The sequence below is a fragment of the Anopheles aquasalis genome, chromosome 3, assembly GCF_943734665.1.
Source record: "Anopheles aquasalis chromosome 3, idAnoAquaMG_Q_19, whole genome shotgun sequence".
NCBI lineage: Eukaryota > Metazoa > Arthropoda > Insecta > Diptera > Culicidae > Anopheles > Anopheles aquasalis.
Window position 1 is genome coordinate 51906049 of NC_064878.1, and position 24000 is coordinate 51930048.

General features: G+C 50.8%; 1 protein-coding gene across 5 annotated transcripts in view; it reads left to right on the plus strand.

Moving 5' to 3' along the window:
* LOC126577371 (uncharacterized) overlaps positions 1–24000 on the plus strand; it is a 108635-nt gene that overhangs the window by 23264 nt on the left and 61371 nt on the right. Inside the window, exons 1-2 of one of the 5 annotated variants that reach the window (XM_050238937.1) lie at positions 4735–4770; positions 4972–5578. The exons of 2 other annotated variants lie outside the window; for them this stretch is intronic. The gene's annotated coding sequence lies outside the window, so the exon portion shown is untranslated. Of the gene's footprint in view, positions 1–4734; positions 5579–24000 lie in introns of those variants that run through there. 2 more of the 5 variants (XM_050238938.1, XM_050238936.1) reach the window with 2 other exon arrangements.

Below are 24000 nucleotides of genomic sequence, written 5' to 3' on the forward strand. Positions count from 1 at the left end.
TTTTCCCTCCGAAAGTGAATGAGCAACAGAAGAACAAAAGAAGAACTCTGGCCACAGCAGCAACTCGTGTTCGTGTGCTGAAGAGACACTGATGGATCAAAACTGCTGGCTGGAAAAGTGAAGAAAAACGCTTGAGCTCGAGCACGGAGCGCAGGGAAAACGTATGGCTTGGCAGAAACTGACCTACAATAAAACACACGCGATTGCCATCCATTCGCAATGTCGTCGATCGCGTAGTCGCTGCGCAGCCGCTCCAAAGTCTGAGTTTCTCCTTCAACAGTGACGTCATGGAAAGCTCAGCTCGCGGTAACTCACTGGTCGATCGTGTGTGTGAAATGAGTTACTCGCGTACGTTCCACGGACAAAAGCTTCTCCCGATCTAAAGCTTTTTCTTAAGGGGGGCTAAGGTTGATTCGAGGCAGAAACGAAGATTATGAAGATTTTCTTTAAAGAAACTATACAACTAATTTTTTAAATCCAAATGTCACACTAAACTACAGCTTTCCAAGAATAGCCTCGTCGATTTTTTTGTTCAATTTTCCATGTTTCAATGCCACGACTTTGAAAATGGTGACGCATTTATCATATGGGAGTTCGTCGCTTAAGGGCAAGTCTTTTGATTCGTACCAAAACGGCTCATTTTTGATGATTTGTTTTTAGCAAAATATCAACTATCTTATATTTTTTTGCTAATTCCATAATAGACTACAACTTTTAAAGAAAATTTGGTCATATTTTGGAGAAAATATTTTAAAAACTTACGTCCATTGACATTAGAAAGGCACGCGACTTTTCAAAAATCAATAACTTCGTCAGTTTTGCTTCGATTGATCCAAAAATTTCACACAATACTCATGAAAGGATCAGCATTCATTCAAATGTGAAAAATTAAAACCCTTTAAAAACCCTTAAAAAAATTAAGGATAATTGGCTTAAGTGTTTATTTTTCTTCTGTGCATTTTTTTACATTACTCGCTGAATTAAAAGTCTTAGAATTAGCAGGAAAAACACATTTTGAACTGATACGATGCCTTTAATTTTGTCCACATATTGCTCAACATGGACGGTTTCGCCAAAAATCGCAATTAAGAAACCCATCTTCTTGCCAATCAGACTTAGGGCTTGATCTGAAGATTTTTATGAATCCGAGATCGACGCTCTGAAACACTTCCTGATCTGATCGCGGAAGGGATTCGAATCCTTTTGGGAATATAATTTGTAACCCGCGTGCCATAAAAATGGATCACATCACTAAGCGGCCCGATTTATTGTAGGTTATGTAGTCTACAGTTACTAAGTAACGCTCACCCGCACCTCATTCGGACACCCTTAGGCCACTAATAAAACAAAAAAACAAACAATCGTTATGATTGACTGCATTAGCGAACTGGTCTGGCCGGTGGAATGAAGCGAGACGCGACACCAGAAAACCGAAAAGCTAATTCGAACAGTCGAAACGTAGCGCACCGTCGACAGAAGACGGAACGACCTTTAGGACCAAATTCCAGCTGCACAGCCATGCCTGAAACAATTTATGGTTCCAAAAGACCGAGAGAGAGAGAGGGGGCCACCTTTTTGGGGTCTCCACTGTGTTCTCCATAGCGTACCAAAAGGGTCTCGTGGCTCTTGTGGCTGTTGCAACACTCTCTGCGTCATCATTACTGCCAAACCCCCGGCGGAGGGATCTCTATGTGGTCCACCCGGGCTCGTTGATTGAATTACTGCTTGTGGTGGGTTTTTTTTTCGGCTAACGTCGTTTTCGTTTTCATTACGGCCACCGGCTCGGCCACCCGCTTGGTTCGCTCCCTTGGTGCTGCTAATTTTGATTGTTTGCCGATTCGCTCGCCCGGTGCGGTGCGCTTATGCTCTGATACCCTCGGCTACCGAAGGGGCGCAAGTGTGTTTGTAATGGGTTGTGAACACAAAACCATGAAATGCACTTTGCTGCACCCAAGAGGCCCAAGAAACGCGTTGCAGTTCTTCCAAACGTCCAATAAGATGCTCCTTCTTCACTCGCTTGATCGGTACTTTGTCCTCATTTAAATTAGATTGCAGTGAGGGAGGGCGGGAGGGTGGCCACCGTTTGTGTATGGCCACAATTGCCAATTGACCATCCCTCCCATTATTGGGGTGGGTGCGGGTGCTAATTGAGTTACCATCGCACCTTCGACGATCGCACCACGCTGTACCAACTGTGTATCCAACATGTAACAGTTTGGCATTCGCTTGATCAATGTGCATGCATCTATTGATGTGTTGTTGCCTGGTGTTGCTGTTATGTTGCCATTTGCTAAATATTATTGTTTTAGCCCGGGAGCCCCTCACCCTGGCCGATCGGTTTGACCTTCCAAGCCCTAGTTCGTTTTGGGGCCGGTCCGTTTGCGTTGTGCACTGGGCGTGTATGGAGTCATTGTTGCGATCAGTGTGCAAGGCACGTGCCTTCGCTTGAAATGAGGGCACCGCTAGCTAGCAGTGGCCATAGGAATTGGTAGCGAATCCAGTTAGTCGAATGATCGAGGATAGTGATATTTGAGACACGTCGAGGTCTCTGTTTGGACTATTTTCGAGCTAGCTATTAGGTGTCAACGATTTAGAGCCCCAAGCATTGAAGGGGGGCTTCCTTTCTGGCTTCCGTGTTCCAGGCCACAAATCACCGAAGGAGAGAGGACGTAAAGTCGATCAGGTTCCAATGCTGTCCACCGATTTCATCTGTTCCGCCATCACAGGAAAAGAAATAAAACCGGACACTATTGGACGCAGTTACGCACGATTATAGTGTTCCGGGGTTCGGACCAACGGTGGATTCACCGCCAAATGACCTTGTCCAGTCACCTCAGGCGCACTCAATTGTCGTTCTCAAATGGTCGCTTCCTCACATTGATGTCGTCCCCGGCGAAGGTGTTGATGGCAAGGCGAATTTTCCGACCTACTTCCTTCCTTCCCCGAAAAGGCCACGGAAAAATGGAAACAAAACGTCAATAACCATTGATGTCTGCGATTTGTGGTCCCGCGGGGGGGGCCGCTTGGAGGTTACCAACAACCAGTAATTTGTGGTTCAAGCTTGTGAACCTCAAGAATTCGTCCCAAAAGTTTAGTCGCCGCCTCTTGTGGGTGGCCACCAGCTACCATCAGGCCATGCCATTGAAGATGACGCGCAGAGTGGAGTGATTTACATTCTCTCTCTCTCTCTCTCTTGCTTGTGCGCCCTCAAACCAAGGCCGGCCATCAAGTGCCGTGCGCTCGTCGGGGTGTCGCAAGTGTCCACAGGGCTGACCCCCAACCGAACGCGAATTCACTATCAAGCTCTGTCCCCGGGTCAGGTGCAGCGCCGGAGATGCTTTCCTGTTGGTGATCGTGAGCAACATTAACAACGCGTTCATCGGAGTGCGTGCAACGAATCACGATGCAATGGCGGTTTATAAACCGCAAAACCGACCAATTGTTTCATCATCCACGCTCATCCAGCCAGTGGCCAGCCAGCGAGTCAGTGGCGTTGCCCTTTTTAGTGACTAATCGAAGGACGATTGAAGTAGTACTCGGTCGGTCGCAGTCGCTGCACTAGTAACGAGCGTGTGTGTCACAGACTAGTCGTTAGCTAATGGTTGGTTACGTGGCCGGCGATGCCAGGTATGGTATATCCCTGGTGCTGCAGAAGTCCCCCCTGCCCCGGGGCACTAGCAAGGACACACGATCACGTCCTTGATGTCATGATGACCCGAAGTTATGCATCCCACCCGGGCTTCAGGATGATTCAGTGTTCAGTGTTGAGTGAGCCGCAAAGCGCATAGTTTGGAAATACCCAACGCGCTTCAATGTCAATGAGCCACGCAGCACCGGCAGAGGTCAATGCATCGCGCGTGGCCTACTTTGATTGTGCGCGATGTCTTTTCGATTCAAGCGGCGCTTCTCTCGTGATGAGTAATTCACGTTCTTGGGCCTGGGAACTACCCTGCCCGCCGCCAGCTCCGGTGGCTGTGACATTCTTGATGAATGAGGATTGTCTCCTTGGTGTCCGCGGTCGGTGCGAAATAGGATTTAGTTTCACCGGACCGGATGCGATGGTGAAGTGGTTGAAGGTCTGCCCGCGTGTGCGAGCTCACGGGACAGTTTTCACGTAATTAAGCACGGTAACGACTCATTCAACATGGCTTTCGGATGCGGTAAAGCGCAGCGCGCGTGCAACAAACACGCCATTACCGCAGTGGCAGGATTTTTTTGGGGTTCTGGGAATAAATCTCTGGTGCATAAATGAAGCCATCTTCGCGGGGTAATTATTATGTAAAATATGTTCTTGTCATTCAGAAACATCATTCTTCACAAAAACCATTCTTGCTAATGCCTGCAACCACTTCTGCATCGTTTTTCAAACCGAAAAATTCCGGTCCCCTTGATGCACAATGAGTTACCTGGGGCGGGGGTGAGAAAGATCACTCACCGGTTCGTGGTGAGCCGCGCGATCATCATCATCATCTCACCCCGTTCTCTCGCGCCAATACGTCATCAAAGGCGAAGCGAGAAGACGTAATCCACGGAATCCGCACGGAAGAGTGAGCTGAAAGGCGGCGAGCTCGATCACGAGAGATCGTGTCCCCGAGTGGGCTGCTGCTCGAATAGCGCTCGCTTCTCCAACTGCTCGAACGCTCCACGGCTCTAAGCGCAAGCGGTTGCGCCAACGCCTGGCCACCCCACACCCCAAGCGATTGCGCCAAGCGCTTGGTAGTTGGCTCGCGAAAGCTATCGAAGGCGCACGCACGCTCAGGACCGGACACGGTACCGACCGATCGACCGACGGACGTTTTTCTTAACCGAAGTTCGCCCAGATCCCATTCCAAACCGATCTGCTTGAGAGTGTGTGGAGTCGATCGAAAGGATTCGTTTGCTTTCTGGGCTTTTTTTTTCGCTCACTCCTGTGTTTGAGTCCCGCCGATTTTTGGTTGCCCTATAGTTTCGTGAATTCCTGCTTCTCCGAAGGTTGCGGCATTCCCCGATCACGGACGTGCACTACTACACTAAGCTGAGAGTTTGCTACACGCAATACGCTCTACGTACGTACGCTACGTTTCGCCACCAAACCGTGTGTTACGCAGGCTCTGCGCGAATGTGAAAGTGGTCAAGTCAAGTGAGGCGAGCGAGTAGCAGCAGCGGCAGCAGCAGCAGCAGCTGGAGTCGGTGCCTGAGCCGGGTGTACCGCTGGTTCCTACAGAGTGCCGAGTGTGTGGAGCGCGTGCTCGAGTGAAAAGTGAAAGAAAAAGGTGTTAGGCCTAGCCAAACCAACAGCAACAGCAACAGCAACGGGTGGAAAAATCAAGAGCAAAGAGAAACCGGGAGGCTGCATAACAGTCCGGGCGGAAGCCAGTGTTCCTTCGTCGCAGGATTCCCCCTTAAAACCCAAAACGAGTGCCGTGCGTTGTGCCGTGGTGTGTTTTTTTTTATTTGCCGCTGGTATAATACGGGAGCGTGCGCGTTGGATTTGATTTTTGCGCGAAGCCTCGCAAAGTGCCTTTGGTGACAAGCAAGCAGCAAGCAAACGTCCGGCGAAAGCGTCCAGCAACAGGGGTTTTTAAGCTTGATAACACAGGTGAGAGACGTCGGGCCCGGCATCACAATTTCGGGGGGAAAAATCAACAAAATTATTGAGGAAAACCGATGCTCGAGACCAGCATCGGTCTTCATCGGTCTACAACGGGACTGCAACGGAGAGTGAAAATGTGTGTGAAGTGAAACACGTTTGGCTCGAGGCCATGCACGGCGCGGCCCAGGCCTATCCGGGAACGAGGAAGAAAAACCTGAAATCCAAGTGTTGTTTGCCGAAGCTGTGAGAGCGCAAAGGGGGGGAAAATCGGAGCCTGGGGAGAGCAGTATTTCCATCGCCTGCTGCTTATCTTGCTTCGCGTTGACGAGATCCTCGAGTAGGAGGCCATGAAAACGTCTCGTCTAGAGTCGGAGCACGATTGGCACGATGTTATGGATGTTTTTGTGGAAAGCCTTCGCTCAAGACGAACGATTGCCAAGACACAACCATCGAAACACTGAGGGCAAAGCAAATAAGTCTCCAGCGGTGTGCTTGGTGTGATAGATAAGCAGAAGGAGACGTACACTGATAGAGAGCGAGAAGAGAGAGAGAGAGAAAAGGAGGATTGAAGGAAGAAAGAAAGAAAGAAAGTACTGATAGGAACCAAGAGAGCGACGGGAAGGGGAGGGCACTCTAATTGAGCGGCAAATGCCCTGGAAAAAGCGGAGAAAAGGCTCCACGGACACGGTAGCACTGGTCGGTGATGATGGCAGGTGATTGTTGCTGGTGCCTGGCCACCGGTCTGGCTCGTCATCATCATCTTCTTCAGGCTGCTGGTTTTCCACGCTCGCTCGCGTTTCCGTTTGCGTGCTCCGTGCGTTTTTCCGTGCAGAAAATCATCTCAACCGCGAAACCTTTTCCACCCAGTCCAATTGATGGCCAGTTGTGGGCCCAAGGAGGGCACATCAATTGCACGATGCGCGATGGCGTAGCTTCTGCATTAACTTCACGGAAAGGACCTCGTGCACCATTTTTTTTGGGGAGATAAAATTAACGAAATTGGCCTCGCCAGAGAGTGAGGCGGCGACTTTCTAAAACGCAAGTCCGAGCTCACCTTGACGGATTATGAGAGGGTGGTCCGGTTTGTAATTGGAGCTGATAAGAGGAGTCAGTACAAACGAGCTGGGCAGCAGCTCCTTCAGACACGCACTGGTCCCAGCGCACATACACATATAAATCTTTCGACCTTGGAGATAGTTGCAGAGTTTTTTGGTTTGTTTGCGGGTGGTCCAGTTGGTCAGCGAGCCGGTGCATCGACGGTCAGTCGGTTTTGTGCAGCTTCGGTCGCCTTCACGTGTCCTGGCGAAGGCGTACCTTGAAGGGAAAAGTCGGGAAAGTGTCGCGATCGTAGTGGAATTCGTAGATTTCGATCCGTCGGTTCCAGCATCAATCTCATCAACGAGATCGAGGTGGAAAGCGTTTGGATACAGCGCGACCGCGTGTTTGGCATTACTGTGTTGGACGCACTGACGTAAGAAAGCTTAAACAACAAAATCCTTTTAACTAGCAGGGCGCTCGAACGCTTTCTCCCTGGCTACCTGGGTGGTGCTGCGTCGAGAAACTAATTAAATTAAAAACGACAGCCGCACACAAAACGAATTGAATTCAAATAGCATCAGCTCCGGGAGCTCACAGAGCTCTCGGAGTCCCGGTGGTTGGAACCAAAGCGATTAAGATGCGCGGTACGGTGGCGACTTATGCGAATCCGGCCCCTCCGGCCCTCCCGTTTTGGTTGGTTGGTCGGTCGGTCGGTCAAACTCGTAAAAAACCAAAACTCCGCAAACTCCGTGGTTGACCGCGATCACGCAATGAGCGTCACAGCGTGAGAAGAAGTGTCACCGCCGTGGCTCTAGGCGGTTTGTTTGTTGTTATCAGCTCCATTTTTGATGACTTTTTACGTGGACCTCCGTGGTAGTAGTGCGTGTGGCCGATGATTTAATCATTGAGCCTGTAATGTAGCCGACAGAGAGACAGAGCGAGGGCGAGACCGTGATTCGAGGTTGGGAATGAGAACGTTGGGTGTAAGGTAGTGCCGACCGGGGCGCCGACCAGCATTGTATTGTGCACACCGTGGAGAGACAAACGGCCATAGCCTAGATTGTCAACCGGCTTCAGCTGCAGCAAAACGGAAAGTGCAAGCGCAGGCAGGAGAGTGTTGGACGGAATAATTGGCGGGACCTCCTCGCAAACTCCTCACACACGGCCTACTGCAGGTCGCGTCGTTCGCGAAAGTATTACGAAATAAGCCAAGGTCCCCTGGCCGACGGCGCAGCTCTCCCGCGCTGGAAATTCACGCGCGCGCCAAGAAAAAAACAAAATGCAAAAACGCGCTCCCCACGAAGCTCTTGGTGGCGGTGAAGCAATTCGCCTATAAAGTGTGCCTCTTGCGCGGGCACCGCCATCTCACAGCGTTCTCTGTGCTTTATGCAAAAAGCGATCCCAGTAAACTTTATTAAAAAACATTTCATTGCGCACTGTCAACGCATTGCATCATCGCCAGCGGGGTTGCTTGGCGATGTCGCAGGTCATCATCTGGGGTGGTTACTTGGATGCAGCAGCGCCAGCGCTCTCTCGGTTCAATTTCTCATAAGTCTCATGTAATGTAATGTCAACGTTATTAGCTTGGCACTGTGTGAGTGACAAACGGATTTTTACCAGGGGAGGTGGAGCAAAAATCATTAAAAATATCCAAAACTCGAACCCATCTCCAACAAAACTCGCATCCTCATTTGCTATGCATATGCTTATGTTTCATAATCTCACATCTTCACTCCTAACCGGCCAAACCAGATTTTCTAGCGCCTCGTTAAGAAAGGCTCTACTCTCTGGTTAACCTCTCCTCTGTCGGGTCTCGCGGATGTGGACAGCAGGTTTGACAAGTTTTGGCGTTTTGAATGTTTTGAATTTTAAACCACAATCACGAGGTTCCAGAGTACACCAGGAGTCTGTAGCAAGTGCTTCGTGGCTTAGAGGCCTCAGTGCTGCGCCGAGTTGCCCAAAAAGTTGCTCCAATTTACGTCCGGCAACAACAGGTAATCGCTGTCGCTGGTTAACGCTGACCTCACGACTCGGTGGTGCATTCCAAATAATAAAAATCCGAAAAAAAACCGTGACAGGATCGGAGCTGCTGTTGGCTTGTTTTGTGGTCCACGCAGTTCGGTGTACGCCTCACGTCGCCGCCGCCACCGTCGTCGTCGTGAGCCGTTGATGTCGGTTCGACGGGAGGGGTTCGCTCAAGGAGAGCAAGGTTTCGTGAATTTTTAAACACACCACGAGAGAGAGAGAGAGCGGGGTAGTGGCGGTGGCATATATTAATCGCAAACCACGAACACACGGACCCGGCCACAGGTGACGATTAGCGTCGATGCCATAAGCGTTGAACCGTGCAGAGGAGGACGAGGAAGAAGAAGAAGAAGCAGGAGAAGCAGATGCCGATCAACCTTGCGCGATCCATTCCATTGGTCCTCTGGTAGTCTCTGGTCCCGAAATCGATCGCCACGTCGGAGGATCGCTCCGAAAGTATTCAGTTCCCAAAAAACAACAATCCAACCTACCTACATATTAATGCGTATGCGGGGCAGGAGCAGGTTTTTGGTGGGTCCGAGAGGCGTTTATCGTGCGTTCGGATGGCCTCTACTATCGAATGGCATTGAAGCTGCCCGATACGGCGAGTATACAGTGGCCGCTGGTCGCCCATCCACGCAGACTCTGCGTGCGCAAAGACAGAATGTTGATAAAACCAAAGGCGAAGGCGATCCTCGTCTCCGCGCCTAATGGAAGCGATCTTCTATCGCTGCTCCCAATTGGCGGAGTTGAATCGTGAAGAGGATCACATGTGAAAGAGAGTAGAGGGTGGCGACGGGAGGTGGCTAAATGTCAAACGATGACGAGCTGGATTAGTCCGGCAAGCGGTGGCGTTCTTTGTGGCATTTCCGAATTCGTCCGCAATCTCCGCTTCGCTGTGCTGTTGGTGAGTTCTTGAGATGTGGTCCAAGTCTCGGTTCTCGCGGTGCACTTGCGGTCGGTTTCGAATAAATAATGAGCTGCGAAAGATTGCAGACAACGAGCAGAGAAGAGCTGAGCTGAAGTGCAAAAGTTTCTCGTTTTCTCCTTCCTCCTTTCATTTGCAATTCGTGCAGAAGCGAGATGCATTCGATCGGTTGCATATCTAATGTGAATGTAATATCTCTTTTTTTTATTAAGAGAAAATGTCAATCCCCTTTGAATGTCACTGGATTTGATCGACAAACGTGCGCCATTTTGTGATGCATAATTTGCAAACTGCGTGTCAACAGCATCACAGATACGAGGCGCACCGATCAACGGCGCCACCATGCGACACTTAGTTACGCCAGACTAATGCTGCACGCTCGCACTGATCATTATGATCAGCACTCGGATGATCATAATTGTCTGTGTTTGCGTCTTTTGTGTTGTCACCAGTTTCGCCACCACTGGAGGCCGAGAAAGCGAAGCCAGTAACAATTGTCGCATCACAATCAAATGTCTGCATTCTCTCCCTCTTTCCTGCAGCGCGCGTGTGTATGTGTCTGTGTGGACACCCTCATACTCTCGCAATAACCCCCCCCCCCCCCCCCCCCACCCAGCATGTCCCTCGCTCTGTCAACTTTCAATTTCAATTCACTTGCGCGCACCGTACGGCGCGTTCCATCGCAGCAGCCTCACTTTCGTCTGGAGCTCTAGCGCGGTACGAAAGACTTCAACGAGTGGTGTTCCTGTGGGCAAGCGACGAACCTTCGCTTTCGTGGTTTCGCTCGCCGGGCCGGGCAGAAAACGGGAATCTGTCCGGTTGATTGAAACGGAGATGGACGGAAGAACGACACGGGGAAGAAAAAAAAACGGAAAGAAGAACCACAACAGCAAGAGTGATGATACCGTTCTGCCGAGGGTACAACGAATGGCTGGTTTCTTCACGGGCGAGGCCGTTCGTTCTACTTTTCGATTGTCCGCATCTATCTGACCGGGCATGGAGTGCCGTCTGCTCGTGGTTTGTAACTTTCGTTTTCAATTTACTGATCTTCCTCTCTTTCTCGCTCTGTGTGCCCTGAATCGTCGCGCGAGATGAAAATTTGCATCACGAGAAACCAAGGATTTCGCATCTCTTGTAGCGCTGTACCACAAATCACTCGCGACTCACTATTTCGCACCAAACTGGTTGACATTGATAAGTTGTCTCTCGGTGTGTGTACACAGTCGGAGCAGTTTCGCGGGAGGGTTTTTTCTCAAAGGAATTTTGAGAGAATTCGTCAAACGGACGCTGGGAGTTTGCAATTAACACTCTCCGTCGTCGTCATCCTCATCATGGTGGTCGTTTCGTAGGCGCGAAGGTGATAATGATCGCCGCACAGCCTTGAGGACCTTGAGCGGAATCCACAAAATCCGTGAGCTACCGGAGGGATGCTTAAAATTGTTGCGAAATAGCCAACAGCCTGTCTGTCTGTCTTAAGACACGACTCGTGGTACGAGAATGCGCCATTCTATTGACCGGTACGCCATTCAAATCGCTGATCGCTGAGAAAGTGTCATTAAATGAGCAGGGATTGTTTAGGTGTCATTCCGGTGGATTGTCTCCCCCCCCCCCCCCGTGAGGATGAGATGAATGCACTCGATCAACCAATTCGCGGACGGCAAGGGTTCGCGCTATCAATGAAGGCCATTTGCATTCCCTTAGGTCCCTTCATTGTCCCGTGAGTTAATTCAGCGTTCGCGAAGTGGCTTTGCAGTCACGAGCAGAAGCCCCTTCTCTCCACGAAGCTACCACCTTACCTTGGACAAGGACGCCCGGTCAACGCAGACACACTCGCACTCGCATGCAGACTGTTCGGAACCAAACGGAACCGCACCGAACCGTAACATCCGATGCACTTTCTCTCTGGTTGCATTCGGCCGCGGTTTGTTTCCCTGTTGCGTCCGCGGTGGGGTGGGCTATTCAACGGCAACGAAACAAACGGAACGAGCCCACTATTCATCGGCATTTCTATTGCTTTCTATTCATACTGGCCGTCACTTTCTTCTCTGTCTATCAATGGATGGAGCAGACCGCAAATCGATATTCAAATATCGTCGTCGATGGCGTAGCCCGGTAACTGTGGTGTTTTGTTGTGCTGGAGGTGACAGATAGCAAAGGGAAGGAAGTAGCGCCAATAGTGGAGCACCGACAACGGCGCATGCTCCATTGGATTGGGGTATTGAGGCATCAGTTGGACGCTTTCCTTTCGCGCTTTGTCTGCAAACGTTTTTACTTCTGCAGCTTCTGCGCCAACGATGCACGAGCGGTCGAAAGAGGAGTTGAAACAGGCGTGGAAATGAAACGAAGTAATAAAGATGTTAATCTGTGCGTGGTATTAAATCTGACGCCCTCGGGATTGCAGGAGCAGCCAAAAAGGGACGTCGAGAAGAGATAGAATTAGAGATAAAACAGAATGCCGCACCTGCCGATGGTCTGGTGGTGAGGTGTTTTGCACACTTTAGTTGCATTCCAGCACCTTAGGGGATGAAGTTCTTTTCGCAGCCTCCGGGAGAATTTGATAAGACCGCAGGCATGGCTTCCAGTCCGGAGACGGAATTCCTCCTTCCTCCACAGACATTGTATGGACAGATTGAAGCCCGCAATAATAAAAAAAGAAGTATTTTTTTTTGCGATGTCCCTCTTGCGGCTTGCGGCCACTCCGTGTTCTTCTAATTCCGGACAGGCCATTAGATCGCGGCCCGTGGCCACGCAGGAAGCAGACCCAAATTTGTTTCCCCTTTTGATTTATGAGCCCTCATTTCGGCACGCCAGGCAAGGGCCAGCCAGTGCAGAGGTGCAAGGGATTTGGAAGGCCTATAATCATGCGGACGATGGATGGATGGATGGACGGCACGTTGCAAAAGTGATTTATTTCGATCCCCGGGTACACATATTGGGTGGAGCCGGGTCCAAAACTTCTCGAGGTGCCTCTTGTGCCGGAGCAACGCCTACTTGACATGTCTTCGGGGGCCTCCCGGGAAGGTTTGGGGGAGAGACGTGTCTAAGTACTTTTCACTCAGCATGCGTTGTATGAAAGATCCTGACGTTTATTATCCATCCAAGCAGCCATCGAGCAGCAGCAGAGGCACAAGAACAACAACAGCAACAACTGATTGCGGTGGTACTGACTGGCGGGCTGGTGACTGCAAATTGGGGGTCCACCAATTTGCGCCATCTTTGCATTTGAAGCCTCGTTAAAATTGGGCCCTGGGTTTGGATGAGAGTGCAAATTAAAAAACAATTTTCCATTCACCGTTCTTTTAACGTCCCAACTAATGAACTGCTAGTTATTTGTTTAATGAAAAACGCGCCACCGCATGGACGTTAATGATTTTCCAACAAGCAAAACGGTTGGTGTTACGAAGGAAACTACGAATCCATCTAATGAGCTAGCACCATGAGTGAATGTGATCCTCGTGCCACCCCTCCCCCCTCCCCCGGGTTGACCTTCGTCAAGTGAATGTCACATTAAGGCGTTCCTTGCGATTGATGTTTGTTTATCGACCATAAACGGGCCACACAGGCCTTCGACTTCTTTGCCCAAAATTTAATGACCCCTTTGGGTGCCGAACGGTTAGTGGTCGGTTCCATTTCACACCCTGCCATGCTCGAGATCGATAGCGACGGTTCGACGCAGAACCGTAACATCCGATTTTGAAAAGGAACCCTAACCTCATTTGCTGTGGACGCTTTAATTGGATTGCAGCTTGCGGTTGCCAGTGATTCTAAACCAGTGTTCCAGTGAAACGATCCGGCCGGACAGACATTCGACAAGCTGACCAAAGCCGACGTAATGTGTCTTAGGACGCATGACATCCAACAATGGCATGTATTCCGCAAAAAGGTACACAAGGAATTCCCGGAACATCTCGCACAACTTGGGGTCCTGTGCAGCGATGTGGGTTTAAAACATATCCACGGAGCACGTATTTCACGCTTTGATTCATATCAACGGCAGACTATGTGACGAACATCCCGCCCCAGGAGGGGTCCAGAACAACTGCCAGAGATTGGCAGGACAAATCGCTCATCGCGGCGGATCGGCGTGGGTGTTTTACGCAGAACTTCTCTGTGTGGATGCGCGATCTGCGAACGGACACGGAAAGAACATTAACGGTGTGCTGTTGTTTGGTGTGCCGCAAGCCAAGCGGACGGAATTAATCCGAATTCCGGTTGCCTCGGGTCGCGTCGCGGATCTTTTTGTTTCCGCTGATCGCCTGCCAGTCAGGCCCGTGGTCAATCGCCCTCGGTTTGGGTCCCAGAAAGGCTCGACAACCCGAGGGCCCCGGGTAGATGATGATTTATCATCTTGCAATTTGCCGAGATTTGTGGGATCCTGGAGACGGCCAGCGAATTGTACACCCAGGAGCCCCCGGGTACACTCGGGAGAATGGCGACTGGCTATTAATCGCATCGCCTGGATTGGCCAACAAGCCTGGGCGAGCTGGCTGGCACGGTTGTTAAGCACCGGCGGCATCGGCCAGTTCCAACTTCTTGGCGTAGGAGTCGCGTCCGTGTAAATGACCTTGCCGAATGTTGTGACTCGATATATTCTACGTCGAACCGGCCAGATGGTACTCGGAGCGGAACTCGGAGAACCAGTTTCTCCAAAAATGGTGCTCCGTGGTGGCGTGGTGTGTTTGCGAAACCGCGTTCGGGACTCGTGCCGTCATGGCGTCATCGTGGGTGGATCGATTTTACTAGCGCGCATGAGTCCCAGTCCCTGGCGCAGGCGTGAGGTTGAGTTGGATGTACCTAACGGTACAACTCCCGACCGGCGGATCTGGCGAGAACAACGTCCCCTGGAGTGCGTGCGTGGTAATTTGGCAACTTCTTGCGTCCAGGTCGTCCACCATATATGGTCTGGATCGTCAATAATTAGCCCTCCCATATTTGTGGCCCGTGAATCATACATCGTGGGAAGTAGCTCATAATTCTGTCCGCCAGTGAACAGAAGATGAACGATAAATCAATTCTGTTTCCAGACACAAAACTACAAATAGATGCCGGATTTTGATTCCTCCTATGCACCATTTGAACATTCGCCACTGACTCGCTCATGCAGTTCGTCTGCATGCAAATGTATTATGTCCGCGTACAGGCGTTTTTGTAGGCGGCCCCTTCGTCTCTCTCTCGGTGTCTATGTGTGAGACGCTGACCATTTCTTCTATTTTCGGTTTCTTCTTCGAGTTTCGCTTCGATTCGCCTCGATTATTACCGAATTTCATTTGCATACGACGGTGGCGGTAACCACGACGACGACCACGACGAAACAGAGTAGCCATCATGGTCTGCAAAAGAAGAAATGGAAGAAAACGTCGATCACGTCCTCCTCAACCGTCGGTTTGGTCGAGCGCGTCGGAGTCCGGGGAAAATGCTGCCCAATGCTTGCGGAATGGTCAACCGGCAGCAGCGACGACAGCGACAAACCACGACCATAACGACGACCACGACGACGACGAAGAGGATGAAAATCGGCAAAAGGCACAGTAGCAGCAGCGAGCCCAATTTGTATTTACATAACGCGCCTCGCGCACGGTGCGCAATTCGTGGCTTTTTTGCCTATTTCAACGCAAGCGAGCGCGTTCGCGGTTACATGTTACTGGTTTTGGCTTCGGAGCAGGTTCCTTCTGCGTCTGTGCCACCAACAAGCTCCCGCGCGCGCTCTCTACTCCTACAGCTGCTGCTGCTCGTGGAGGAGAAAGCATACGCAAGAAGGTGCGGTTTCACTGGCGGGGCTTGCAAACGGACTTATGCCGGAGTCGAACCATAAACCGAAGCACAGCGTATTGGTCACATGATTCGCGGGGTTCGCGTATGATTCGAATGCATAAATTCGCATAACGGGTCTGGCACAGACACCAGAGTGTCTCCACCGCATCGGAATCGATTGCCAAATTTTGAGCGCACCCACCCCCATACTGAATCGATCATTTGTGCCCCAATATTCACCACTCGGTGTGGATCGATTGCGCTTTTACTCAACCCAAAAGAAAAAGAAGGAGAAGGAGACGACGCATCACATCGCGATCGCGATTGCAAGGAATTCCGGTTCATGGTTTCGTCAATGGTCGGAAACTGACCTCGGTTGCCGAGATCGGACCGAGATCGGAGATCGCTGTAAGATGAAAGTGAAATGCAGTCTGCATTTCTGCATCGATCGAGCACGCACACTGTTGCGCACGAGGCTCGTTTGGCAACCAACACATGGGCAGCGGTCTAGCTAGTTGCAACGGTCCCCAGCTCCCCTCTCCCTGGCGGCCACAAGAGAGGTCTCCAAAGTTCGATCGTTGGACCAGTTTTTCTGATCCGAACCATGGCGAACCGGTCTATCCAAGGGGCTCCCGTCCAGTGGTATTGGTAGTGGCCACCTTGGTGTGCGGACGGAGGTGTGCTTATTGTGAGGCAACAGGAAGCAACAAAACAGAACGAAATGGAGCGCGCGAGTGCGGTTTTATGGCGTGCGCTATTTTTGCGCGACCGAAGATCGAGGATCGAGGATCCTCAAGAGGTCTTTGGGTCGTTCGTCGATTCGCTAGCCACTTCCTGCAGCAGCGGGGTTCGGGACAGTTCAAAGGCGGAATTAGCAGGTCTTGGAGTGCGGAATGCATTTCCGTGATCGTCCGAATGATGGCCGCATGATGGTGGCGACCAGTTTGCGGGAAATGCCACTTGGCGACCATCAGCAGCCACTTCAGATGATGTCGTAACAGTCGCAACGCACCGAGAATCGCACACCTTATAACCCCTTTGCAAGTAGTAGATCCGGCTTCGGATCGGAGAGCAAAACATGACTTCCAGAAACTTCGTCAGCTCAGATAATCCTGCCAAGACCAACCGACCAAGGTTTGCCGATCGGTTTTGCGAAATCTAGTTCAAAACCTTCACGTCCTCGTCCAAGTGTCTCTGCCGTCGTCGCCGTGCAATGATAAGCCCGCGGTGCAATTACGGAGCGAACGTCTTTGGTATTCAAATTTCGCAACCTCGAGCGTGAGCGCGCGTGTAGCGACGAGGTGATTATTAGCGTTTAGCGAGTAGTAGTTCGTTGCTTCACCCTCACTCGCCATCGCTCGCTAATCAACGCCAAATTGCCATCGAGCGACACGAACACGAAGAGTTCTGGGCATCACGAGCCGGTGGGGGCCAGTGGAAGGTGATCTGATGTCCGCGCTAGGTGCTAATGAATAAGAATTTAATCAGTCTTTAGAGGGCCACTAACTACTTCGGGCATGTTCCGTCATCACATCCCTTTAGAAGGGATCCCATTCCTAACCCTTTTCCCCGGTGCTCGCTCGTTCGCTTCTACCGTTTGTTGAGTTGATTAATTGACAATGATGGATCGAAACAGTGGCATCGTCTGCGACGCGCTACTGCTTGGGGCGACTGTTGATTTAGCTGTCCCCAGTCTGTCCACCATAAGGCGACCTTGCGCGACCATTACTTGCACATAATCGTGCAATGCCATTTATCACCCGGCCACCACCGCTTCGTCACCGAATGGCCATTACAGCTCAGAACCAGAATCATAACCAGGTCATTAGTGTGTCAATAGACGACTGGACAGATCCAGATTTAGATCCAGGATCTTCCGTTTAACACCAAATATCGGTCGGCGCTTTTCCGCCTAGTCATCCCCAAAACCGACCCTCTTTAGTGGGTCTGTCTCACAGCGTGCATGTCCTTTGCATGTTCGCGTTCTCCAAGGCCCCTTTGGCGTTAGAGGTACGTCTGTACGCCCTCGGCACTTTGTCGGCAGCAGCAGCAGCAGCAGCAGCAGCAGCAGCAGCTGGGGCCAGAGACAAGGGAAACGAGAACGCCCAATTAAAGTCGTTATTCTTGAGGGCTGGAAAAGGCCAACACCATCGTTGTGCGCACGAGATCGCTGGTTATTGTTTTGCTTGAGCTGTTGAGCTTGTAGTTTTTGTGTAGCAACCGAGCACCCTCCGAGCACCGCCAATGTATTGACAACACACTTGCGGCACGAGGTGCAAGGCGTTTGACATTAACATGTTTGCCAGCGGCGGGGGGCGGTTTGATACGGAGGTTAGACCCGGCCCGATTCGGGTTAGTGTGGCGCAGTGGCAATGGTGGTGAGCTGGTCGTTTAATTGTATCCACAATGGAGTACAGCACAGTGTGGAGTATGTCTACAGTGTCATGGCGGTGGACTTGAGCAAAGGGCAGCACCATACGGCTGCTGCTGCTGCTGCTGCAACCGAAAACCCGTTCACTCTCGAGTGCGCCGGTGCGAGGCGCGGTGCTGTGGCCATTTCGTTCGTGTTGGTGTGCTAGCTGGCTAGCAGGGTGGCTGGCTGACTGGAAGCAATCGGTGGCAACTCCGTAGAGTAGTAGCCAAACGGCGCTACGCTCCAGCAGCTCCCCAAGATCCAAGACTCACACACTGAGACACTGAAAAAGGGGGGAGAGGGAGCCACATTATCTGCACGCGCACACACCACGATGCCGATGGGTTGTTGTGGGCTGCGCTACACTGCACGGTTGTCGAAACCTGCGTCGAAATGGAGAGGAAGAAGAAGAAGAAGAAAAAGGGTAAAAAAACAACAAACCTTAGCCAACGAAAAGTGAAAGGGAATGCGGTCCTCGCCCGCGGTCTCTGTGGCAGTGACGGCGACGGCAACGACGGCAACGACGGCCTTCCCGTACGCAGTGAGCGCGCCGTTTCAGGGCTTTGCCATTCTCGTCGTCGTTTGCGTCCGTTCGGTTGCTCGCCGATCGGTGCGGCAGCATCGTTCACATCTAGATCTGCCTGATCGAGGTAGCTTTTAATCGGTTTCCGAGCGCTCGAGCGCTCGAGCGCGCTCTGTTCTGAGCCGCTGCGAGTTGTGTAAACGAAAATTAGCTCAAAAAGCACGAACGAACCATTGAGGGGGGGGCGGTGGGTGCACCTGCTACGATGAGAGATTTGAATTTTGCGTGACACGAGACGAGGGAGAGAGATAATGGATCCGAAATCGGACAGACAGGTGCACCCGCTTGTCACGGGACACGCTGACATTCACGGAACGGAACGGAGGTCACGGTGTTTGTGTGGCCGCAATCGGGTGACATCCTACTAGATTTAGAGAGAGAGAGAGCGCGTAGTAGGCATTAAAATGAAGTTTGGGCTGCGCAACACCGCCACAATGCCAACTAGATTATGCTCACCGACCGAACAGAACAGGTTCCACTCCAGGTATTTCAGGACTAGTAGACAGCCCGGGCAGGACCGGTTGAAGGAGGTCCACTTTGGGGTCATCATCGATTGCTCGAATCGAAAGCGAGAGTTGTTTGGTCACTGAGAAGGTGGTGGCGATGGTGCCTCCAAAGTAACGTTTAGCGACTTGTGAGGGAACATAATTGTTGGAATTTACGCCATTTCTCACCTTAGGCGATGGCAGAAGCTAACCGAGGGGGAGGACCGTGTACCAAATACGCGACCGTAGATCATCTCTGCATCCTCCTTCTCCTCCGCGACTAAGTTTGCTGCAACTTCCCTTGCTTGCTGATGATGGCATAATGCAGGTGGGAAAAATTTATAATTTCCTTCCATTCAGACCACAGACCACCGAGAGGAAGGGGTGGATGGGGGGGTTCGATTCCACCCGGAACGCCCGTGATTATGTAGCCTATTGTTTATGCCACAGTCAGTCCACGATGCTGCTGCTGCTTTGGCGGTTTCAGATGGCAACGCGATCGGAATCTCTCTCTGGTGTTTGGTCTGCCGGTGTGCCGTCACGCCGAGGGTCACTTAGGAGATGCTTAATATTCCCCTTGTTTTTTTTTTGGGAGGCGACGGGACATTTGGATGGCATTAATGTCTCGGAATATATCGGAAATCTGCATTGGAATCTGCATTTCGAAACCTCCTTCCTCTGGTGAAGGAAGCGATCCATCCTAAGGCTTGTTTACTGCTTCACAATATTTTCCTCCGCGTCCGCCGATCGCACGCCGATGTTGGACGACCTTGTCAAGGTGTGACCAAAGTAGGCGGCAGAAGGCGGCAGTGTGTAAAATGAAGAAATGAAAATCCTCCAACCAAGCAACCGAGCAACGGCGTGCGTAGTAGTGGTAGCAACGGACGGCAGAAACCGAATTTCCTCACTTCCGTGAGCCACGTCAAAGCACCTGAACGCCCTTGCTCGGACGTTAGCTCGGTGCAAACACCAGGCCAGGGGCTGGTTGATGGTCACACAGCTGGTTTTCGGACCGTGGCTATTGCTTCTTTCCACCATAAACACAACACACTCGCCGACTAGGTGTGGTTGTGTTGTTGCTACTTGTAAAACTCTGCTGCTTGCTGCTGCTACTACAAAACACGATCATTCGATCGCTCGATCGCTGATTGCCAGTGCGGCAGCGAGCTCGGTGGCTCGTGTTTCTGCTTAATTGTTGCAGCAGTTTCACTTGGAATTCCGTTGTTAGGCACGGGGGGTGAATTGCACGATTCCAACGATTCCGGCGGCCTGTCTCTGGTGGTGTCTAGGAGCGCACACGTTCCAGCTGCATGTCCACATGTATGCTCCACTTTATATCGCGGAAGAAGGAGCTCGGTGCAACAACGAAACAATGCACCGACGGTGAGATAGCGGAAGCGTTCGGTCTACTAGACTCGGTCGGGGGCTACATCCGGTCGTGATTGTGCCCTGGTGATGTGAGAAAAGCGGCGCTTTTCTGTCACACACCCATACACACATTGTGCCCTCTACCTCGCCGCCGCCGCCGCCGTCGTATTGTTTCACATCTCTCTAAATGGAACATTTGTTTCAATCCGCTCCAAAAGGAACACAGTCCGGAACACAGACCGGACCGGAAGAAAGGCGGCAACCTGCGTTCCATAGTATTTTCGAAGTCACTCACGGTTTAAAAGATTGGGTGGCGGCTCCATGAGAAGAAGCCAACAACAACAACAACAACAACGGAAAAAAACACATTATGGCGTAATGTGCAACCTTCATGTTTATGATGCCGCGTGGCCTAACCGAAGGAGTGGCGGCGGGTGGAAAAACGGAACAATAGCACACCACGAGCGCAGGGCGAAGAAAGCCATTTCATTAGGTGTTAAATGGCGGGAAGGTTGTGAAACTTTCCAACGATAATTACTTCATCAGGGTGGCCGGAACGTAAGATGGCGTCACTAGGGAGGGCGGAGGGGTGGGGAAAATACTTTGGAAAACACCTGTTTTCGCCCAACTTTGACGCACATCCTGCATCACCGAAATTCAGAGATCCATCCATCACAGCAACTCGGACAATCAGAAACCGCGAATGATGGATGACATATGGTGGTTTTTGGGCTTCACCGTCTAGTACTCCGCGAATGTTTATCACCATGACAGTGTCATTAAAGGGGGCACATTTTTCCGTGAATGCTGATTATTTAAAGAATATTATTGAATTTTTTTGGATCTATCGAAGCAACACTGACAAAGAGATTGATTTTTGAAAAGTCGCGCCTCATGCAGACACGCCTTTCTACATTTGATGGCATGGATGTAATTTTATAAAATATTTTCTCCAAAATATGACTCAATTTTCTTTAAAAGCTGTAGATTATTAAGGGATTTGCAAAAGAATATTTACAGGATGATTTTTGCTACAAACAAATCATCAAAAATGAGCCGTTATTCGTACGAATCAAAAGACTTGCCCTAAAGCGACGAACTCGGTTTGACAGAAGCGTCACCGTTTTCACCATCGTAGCATAAAAACTACTGGGTCAATCAATATGAAAATTTGATCACATCATCTGTACACTATTTTCCAGGTAGCGCCGTAGAGTTTTTGTAAAAATAGTAAACCTCGGATGACCCATCACGCGGTTATGATGGGCACCAGAAAAAGTTCGTTTTCGACAACAGGCCTTCCATAATTTGATGTCATGGATGGAATTTGTAATGAATCATCCCCAAAACACAACCAAATATTCTTTCAAAGTTGCAGTTTAATATGAGATTCACTATAAGAAAATAGGTTGAATGGTTTCTTCACAAAAAATCGTCTAAAATGCGACTATTTTATACCCGAATTAACCTTAGCGTCTCCCTTAACATGTAATCTTATGCACATCTCTCGCTCACCTCATTAACTCTCTTTTTCTTCCTTTTCTCTATCATTACAGGTAACGAAAGGATGCTCAACCACCGTGCAGCCTCAGCTGCATATCCTGTGCCATGGTCCACCGTTGATTTCGAATGGTCAATATCCGCCTGCACCTAACTCGATGACCTTAGCCGACGTGAAATTATTGTGTCTTGCTGTTCTGTTGGCCAGGCTGAACTTTTGCTGAAAATTATGCTAATCATATGCAACTGGCTGGCACTGGCTGGCGATAACATCTTTGTCAGCGCAGTCAGCGAGTCGAATCCCATAATTCACACCTCGGTACCCTGAGAGGCGCCTCGAGGCGCACACTGCGCGCCGTGCGCTGAAAACATTGTTCTAATGAAGTCGTCGGAGGTCGACGGCGGACGGCCACAGAATGGCAATCGATCTATTGATTTGTTTGCGAGAGATTGATAGGGTCCACCGGTCCCAGTCCAGTCCAGTCCAGTCCCAGGTCTGGTTCTAGTCACGACTTGCAGCTGCGACTGCCATGATTTGCCATGATTGCTCGGCGCCCATTCGTTCCCGTGGTGATATCCTTCGAAGTGGTTTGTGCGCCTCAGCTAGCAAGCTACAGGAAGCCCTGGCGTTCGCTGCAGGGCCAAAGGGAATATAGGTGACCTTTTCCACCAGCTGGGAACGCCGAGGAACAACTATAAATCACTTGGCACCACCACCGAAGGGGTATCTCAATTACCACCGAGCCGCTAGCTGCTAGCTGACCGATGATGGCTTAGGCCACGTGAGACTGGTGAGCGCACCAGTTGACCTCCCTCTACTGCCGACGAAGCCGTGGTGCTGAAAGATCAGAATGTCCATCGGATTGGTGACCAATCAAAACATCATTTGTGGTCCTCGGGCCGCGCGCGCGGGCACATTACGTACCGCCATTTAGGACTCTCTCTCTCTCTCGTGGTCGTGTTTTCTCCAGAGGAGCGAGCCACCGTGCCACGGAACCGACGGAATGGATAGATCACCTATAAGTTATTGACCCAGCCACACCACCGCAAACCGCAAAACTATCGGGCGGCGGGCACCAAACGGGCGGTGGACTCTCCAAATGGGCCCCCTCCAACCACGAGCACCACCACCGAAAGGTTCCTGGCCGGTTAATTGGGGTGGAAGTAAAGTGAAAACTGCGATTTCACCTGGCCACGGATCGAGTGGAGATATTGCGCCGATGGGCGCGGTGTACGCGGTCGAAACACGGCCGTTTGCGGTCGATAGCACACCAACCAATCAATGAAAAGAGGGGGGGGGGGGGGGGGAGAGGGAGAGGGAGGGCTAACGAAGGAAGGTTTTGCGTTTTGAAGTACGCGCTGCTGCGTGTGGTGTATTAGTGGTGGTAAAGGGGGTGCCCATGGCAGAAGACACTCAAATTGATTGCGCAGCTCAAGGTTTCAAAGGAAGAGGTCATTTGCACAACAGAGGGAGTGTTGGGTGCGAGAGATTGAGTGAAAAGTTAAATTAAAATGAAGGAAATCTACTCCAAATAAATCGAGGTTTTAATCGAGCTATCGAAGCAAACCCTGAGGGTAACTGTCAGTTAAAGCACCAAGCCTACTACGACGCATAAGTCAAATCCTCCATGCAAACAAATATGGCGGCCGAGTATGAGGTTAGCACAAAGAATGGCTCACCGGTGGAATGGCTTCTCCTGTCCTGTCCGGCGATCACAATGGACTTCCTTCCTTCGTGATATAATTTAAAGAAGCATTCTAATGTCCGTAAAATCCCCGCCGGAGGGGCAATGATCACGCTGCTAAATGCAATGCGCCTACGAGGTCACCACGCCGCCTGAGCGTCTAAGTACGCGCGCAGACGATGCCTTTGCGACCGGACAAAACACCGGACGAATCGAAACCGTGAGAAGGAGAAGGCGCATTCGAGACAAAAGTGCTGTTTTTAATAAAACACTTCATTCGTCGTGCTCACTGTGCTGTGAGTGTGCTTCTGTGTTGAAGCATGGGTTTCGGTTCGGTTCCGGAAATGATGCTTAGTTTGGCCTTCTTTTAAGGACATCAGTCTTGTGCAGTCTAGGCGCTTCCGGTGGATCCGTTGCTCTTTGTCCAAGGGCCACTACCGTGTATCTGTGGCTCGAACGCCAAAAGTAAATAAATAATGCAGCTGCCTCCTTACTTGGTTGGCTACGAGAAGCAAACAGATCCAACGGAGATCGATTGCGCTTGGTAGGGAAATCGTTTTGAGGTTTCGTGAGAGGGTTTGCGGGTGGTTGCTCACGTGCAGACTAATAAGCAACCTAACCAACCAACCCATTCAACCATCTTCACTCACCA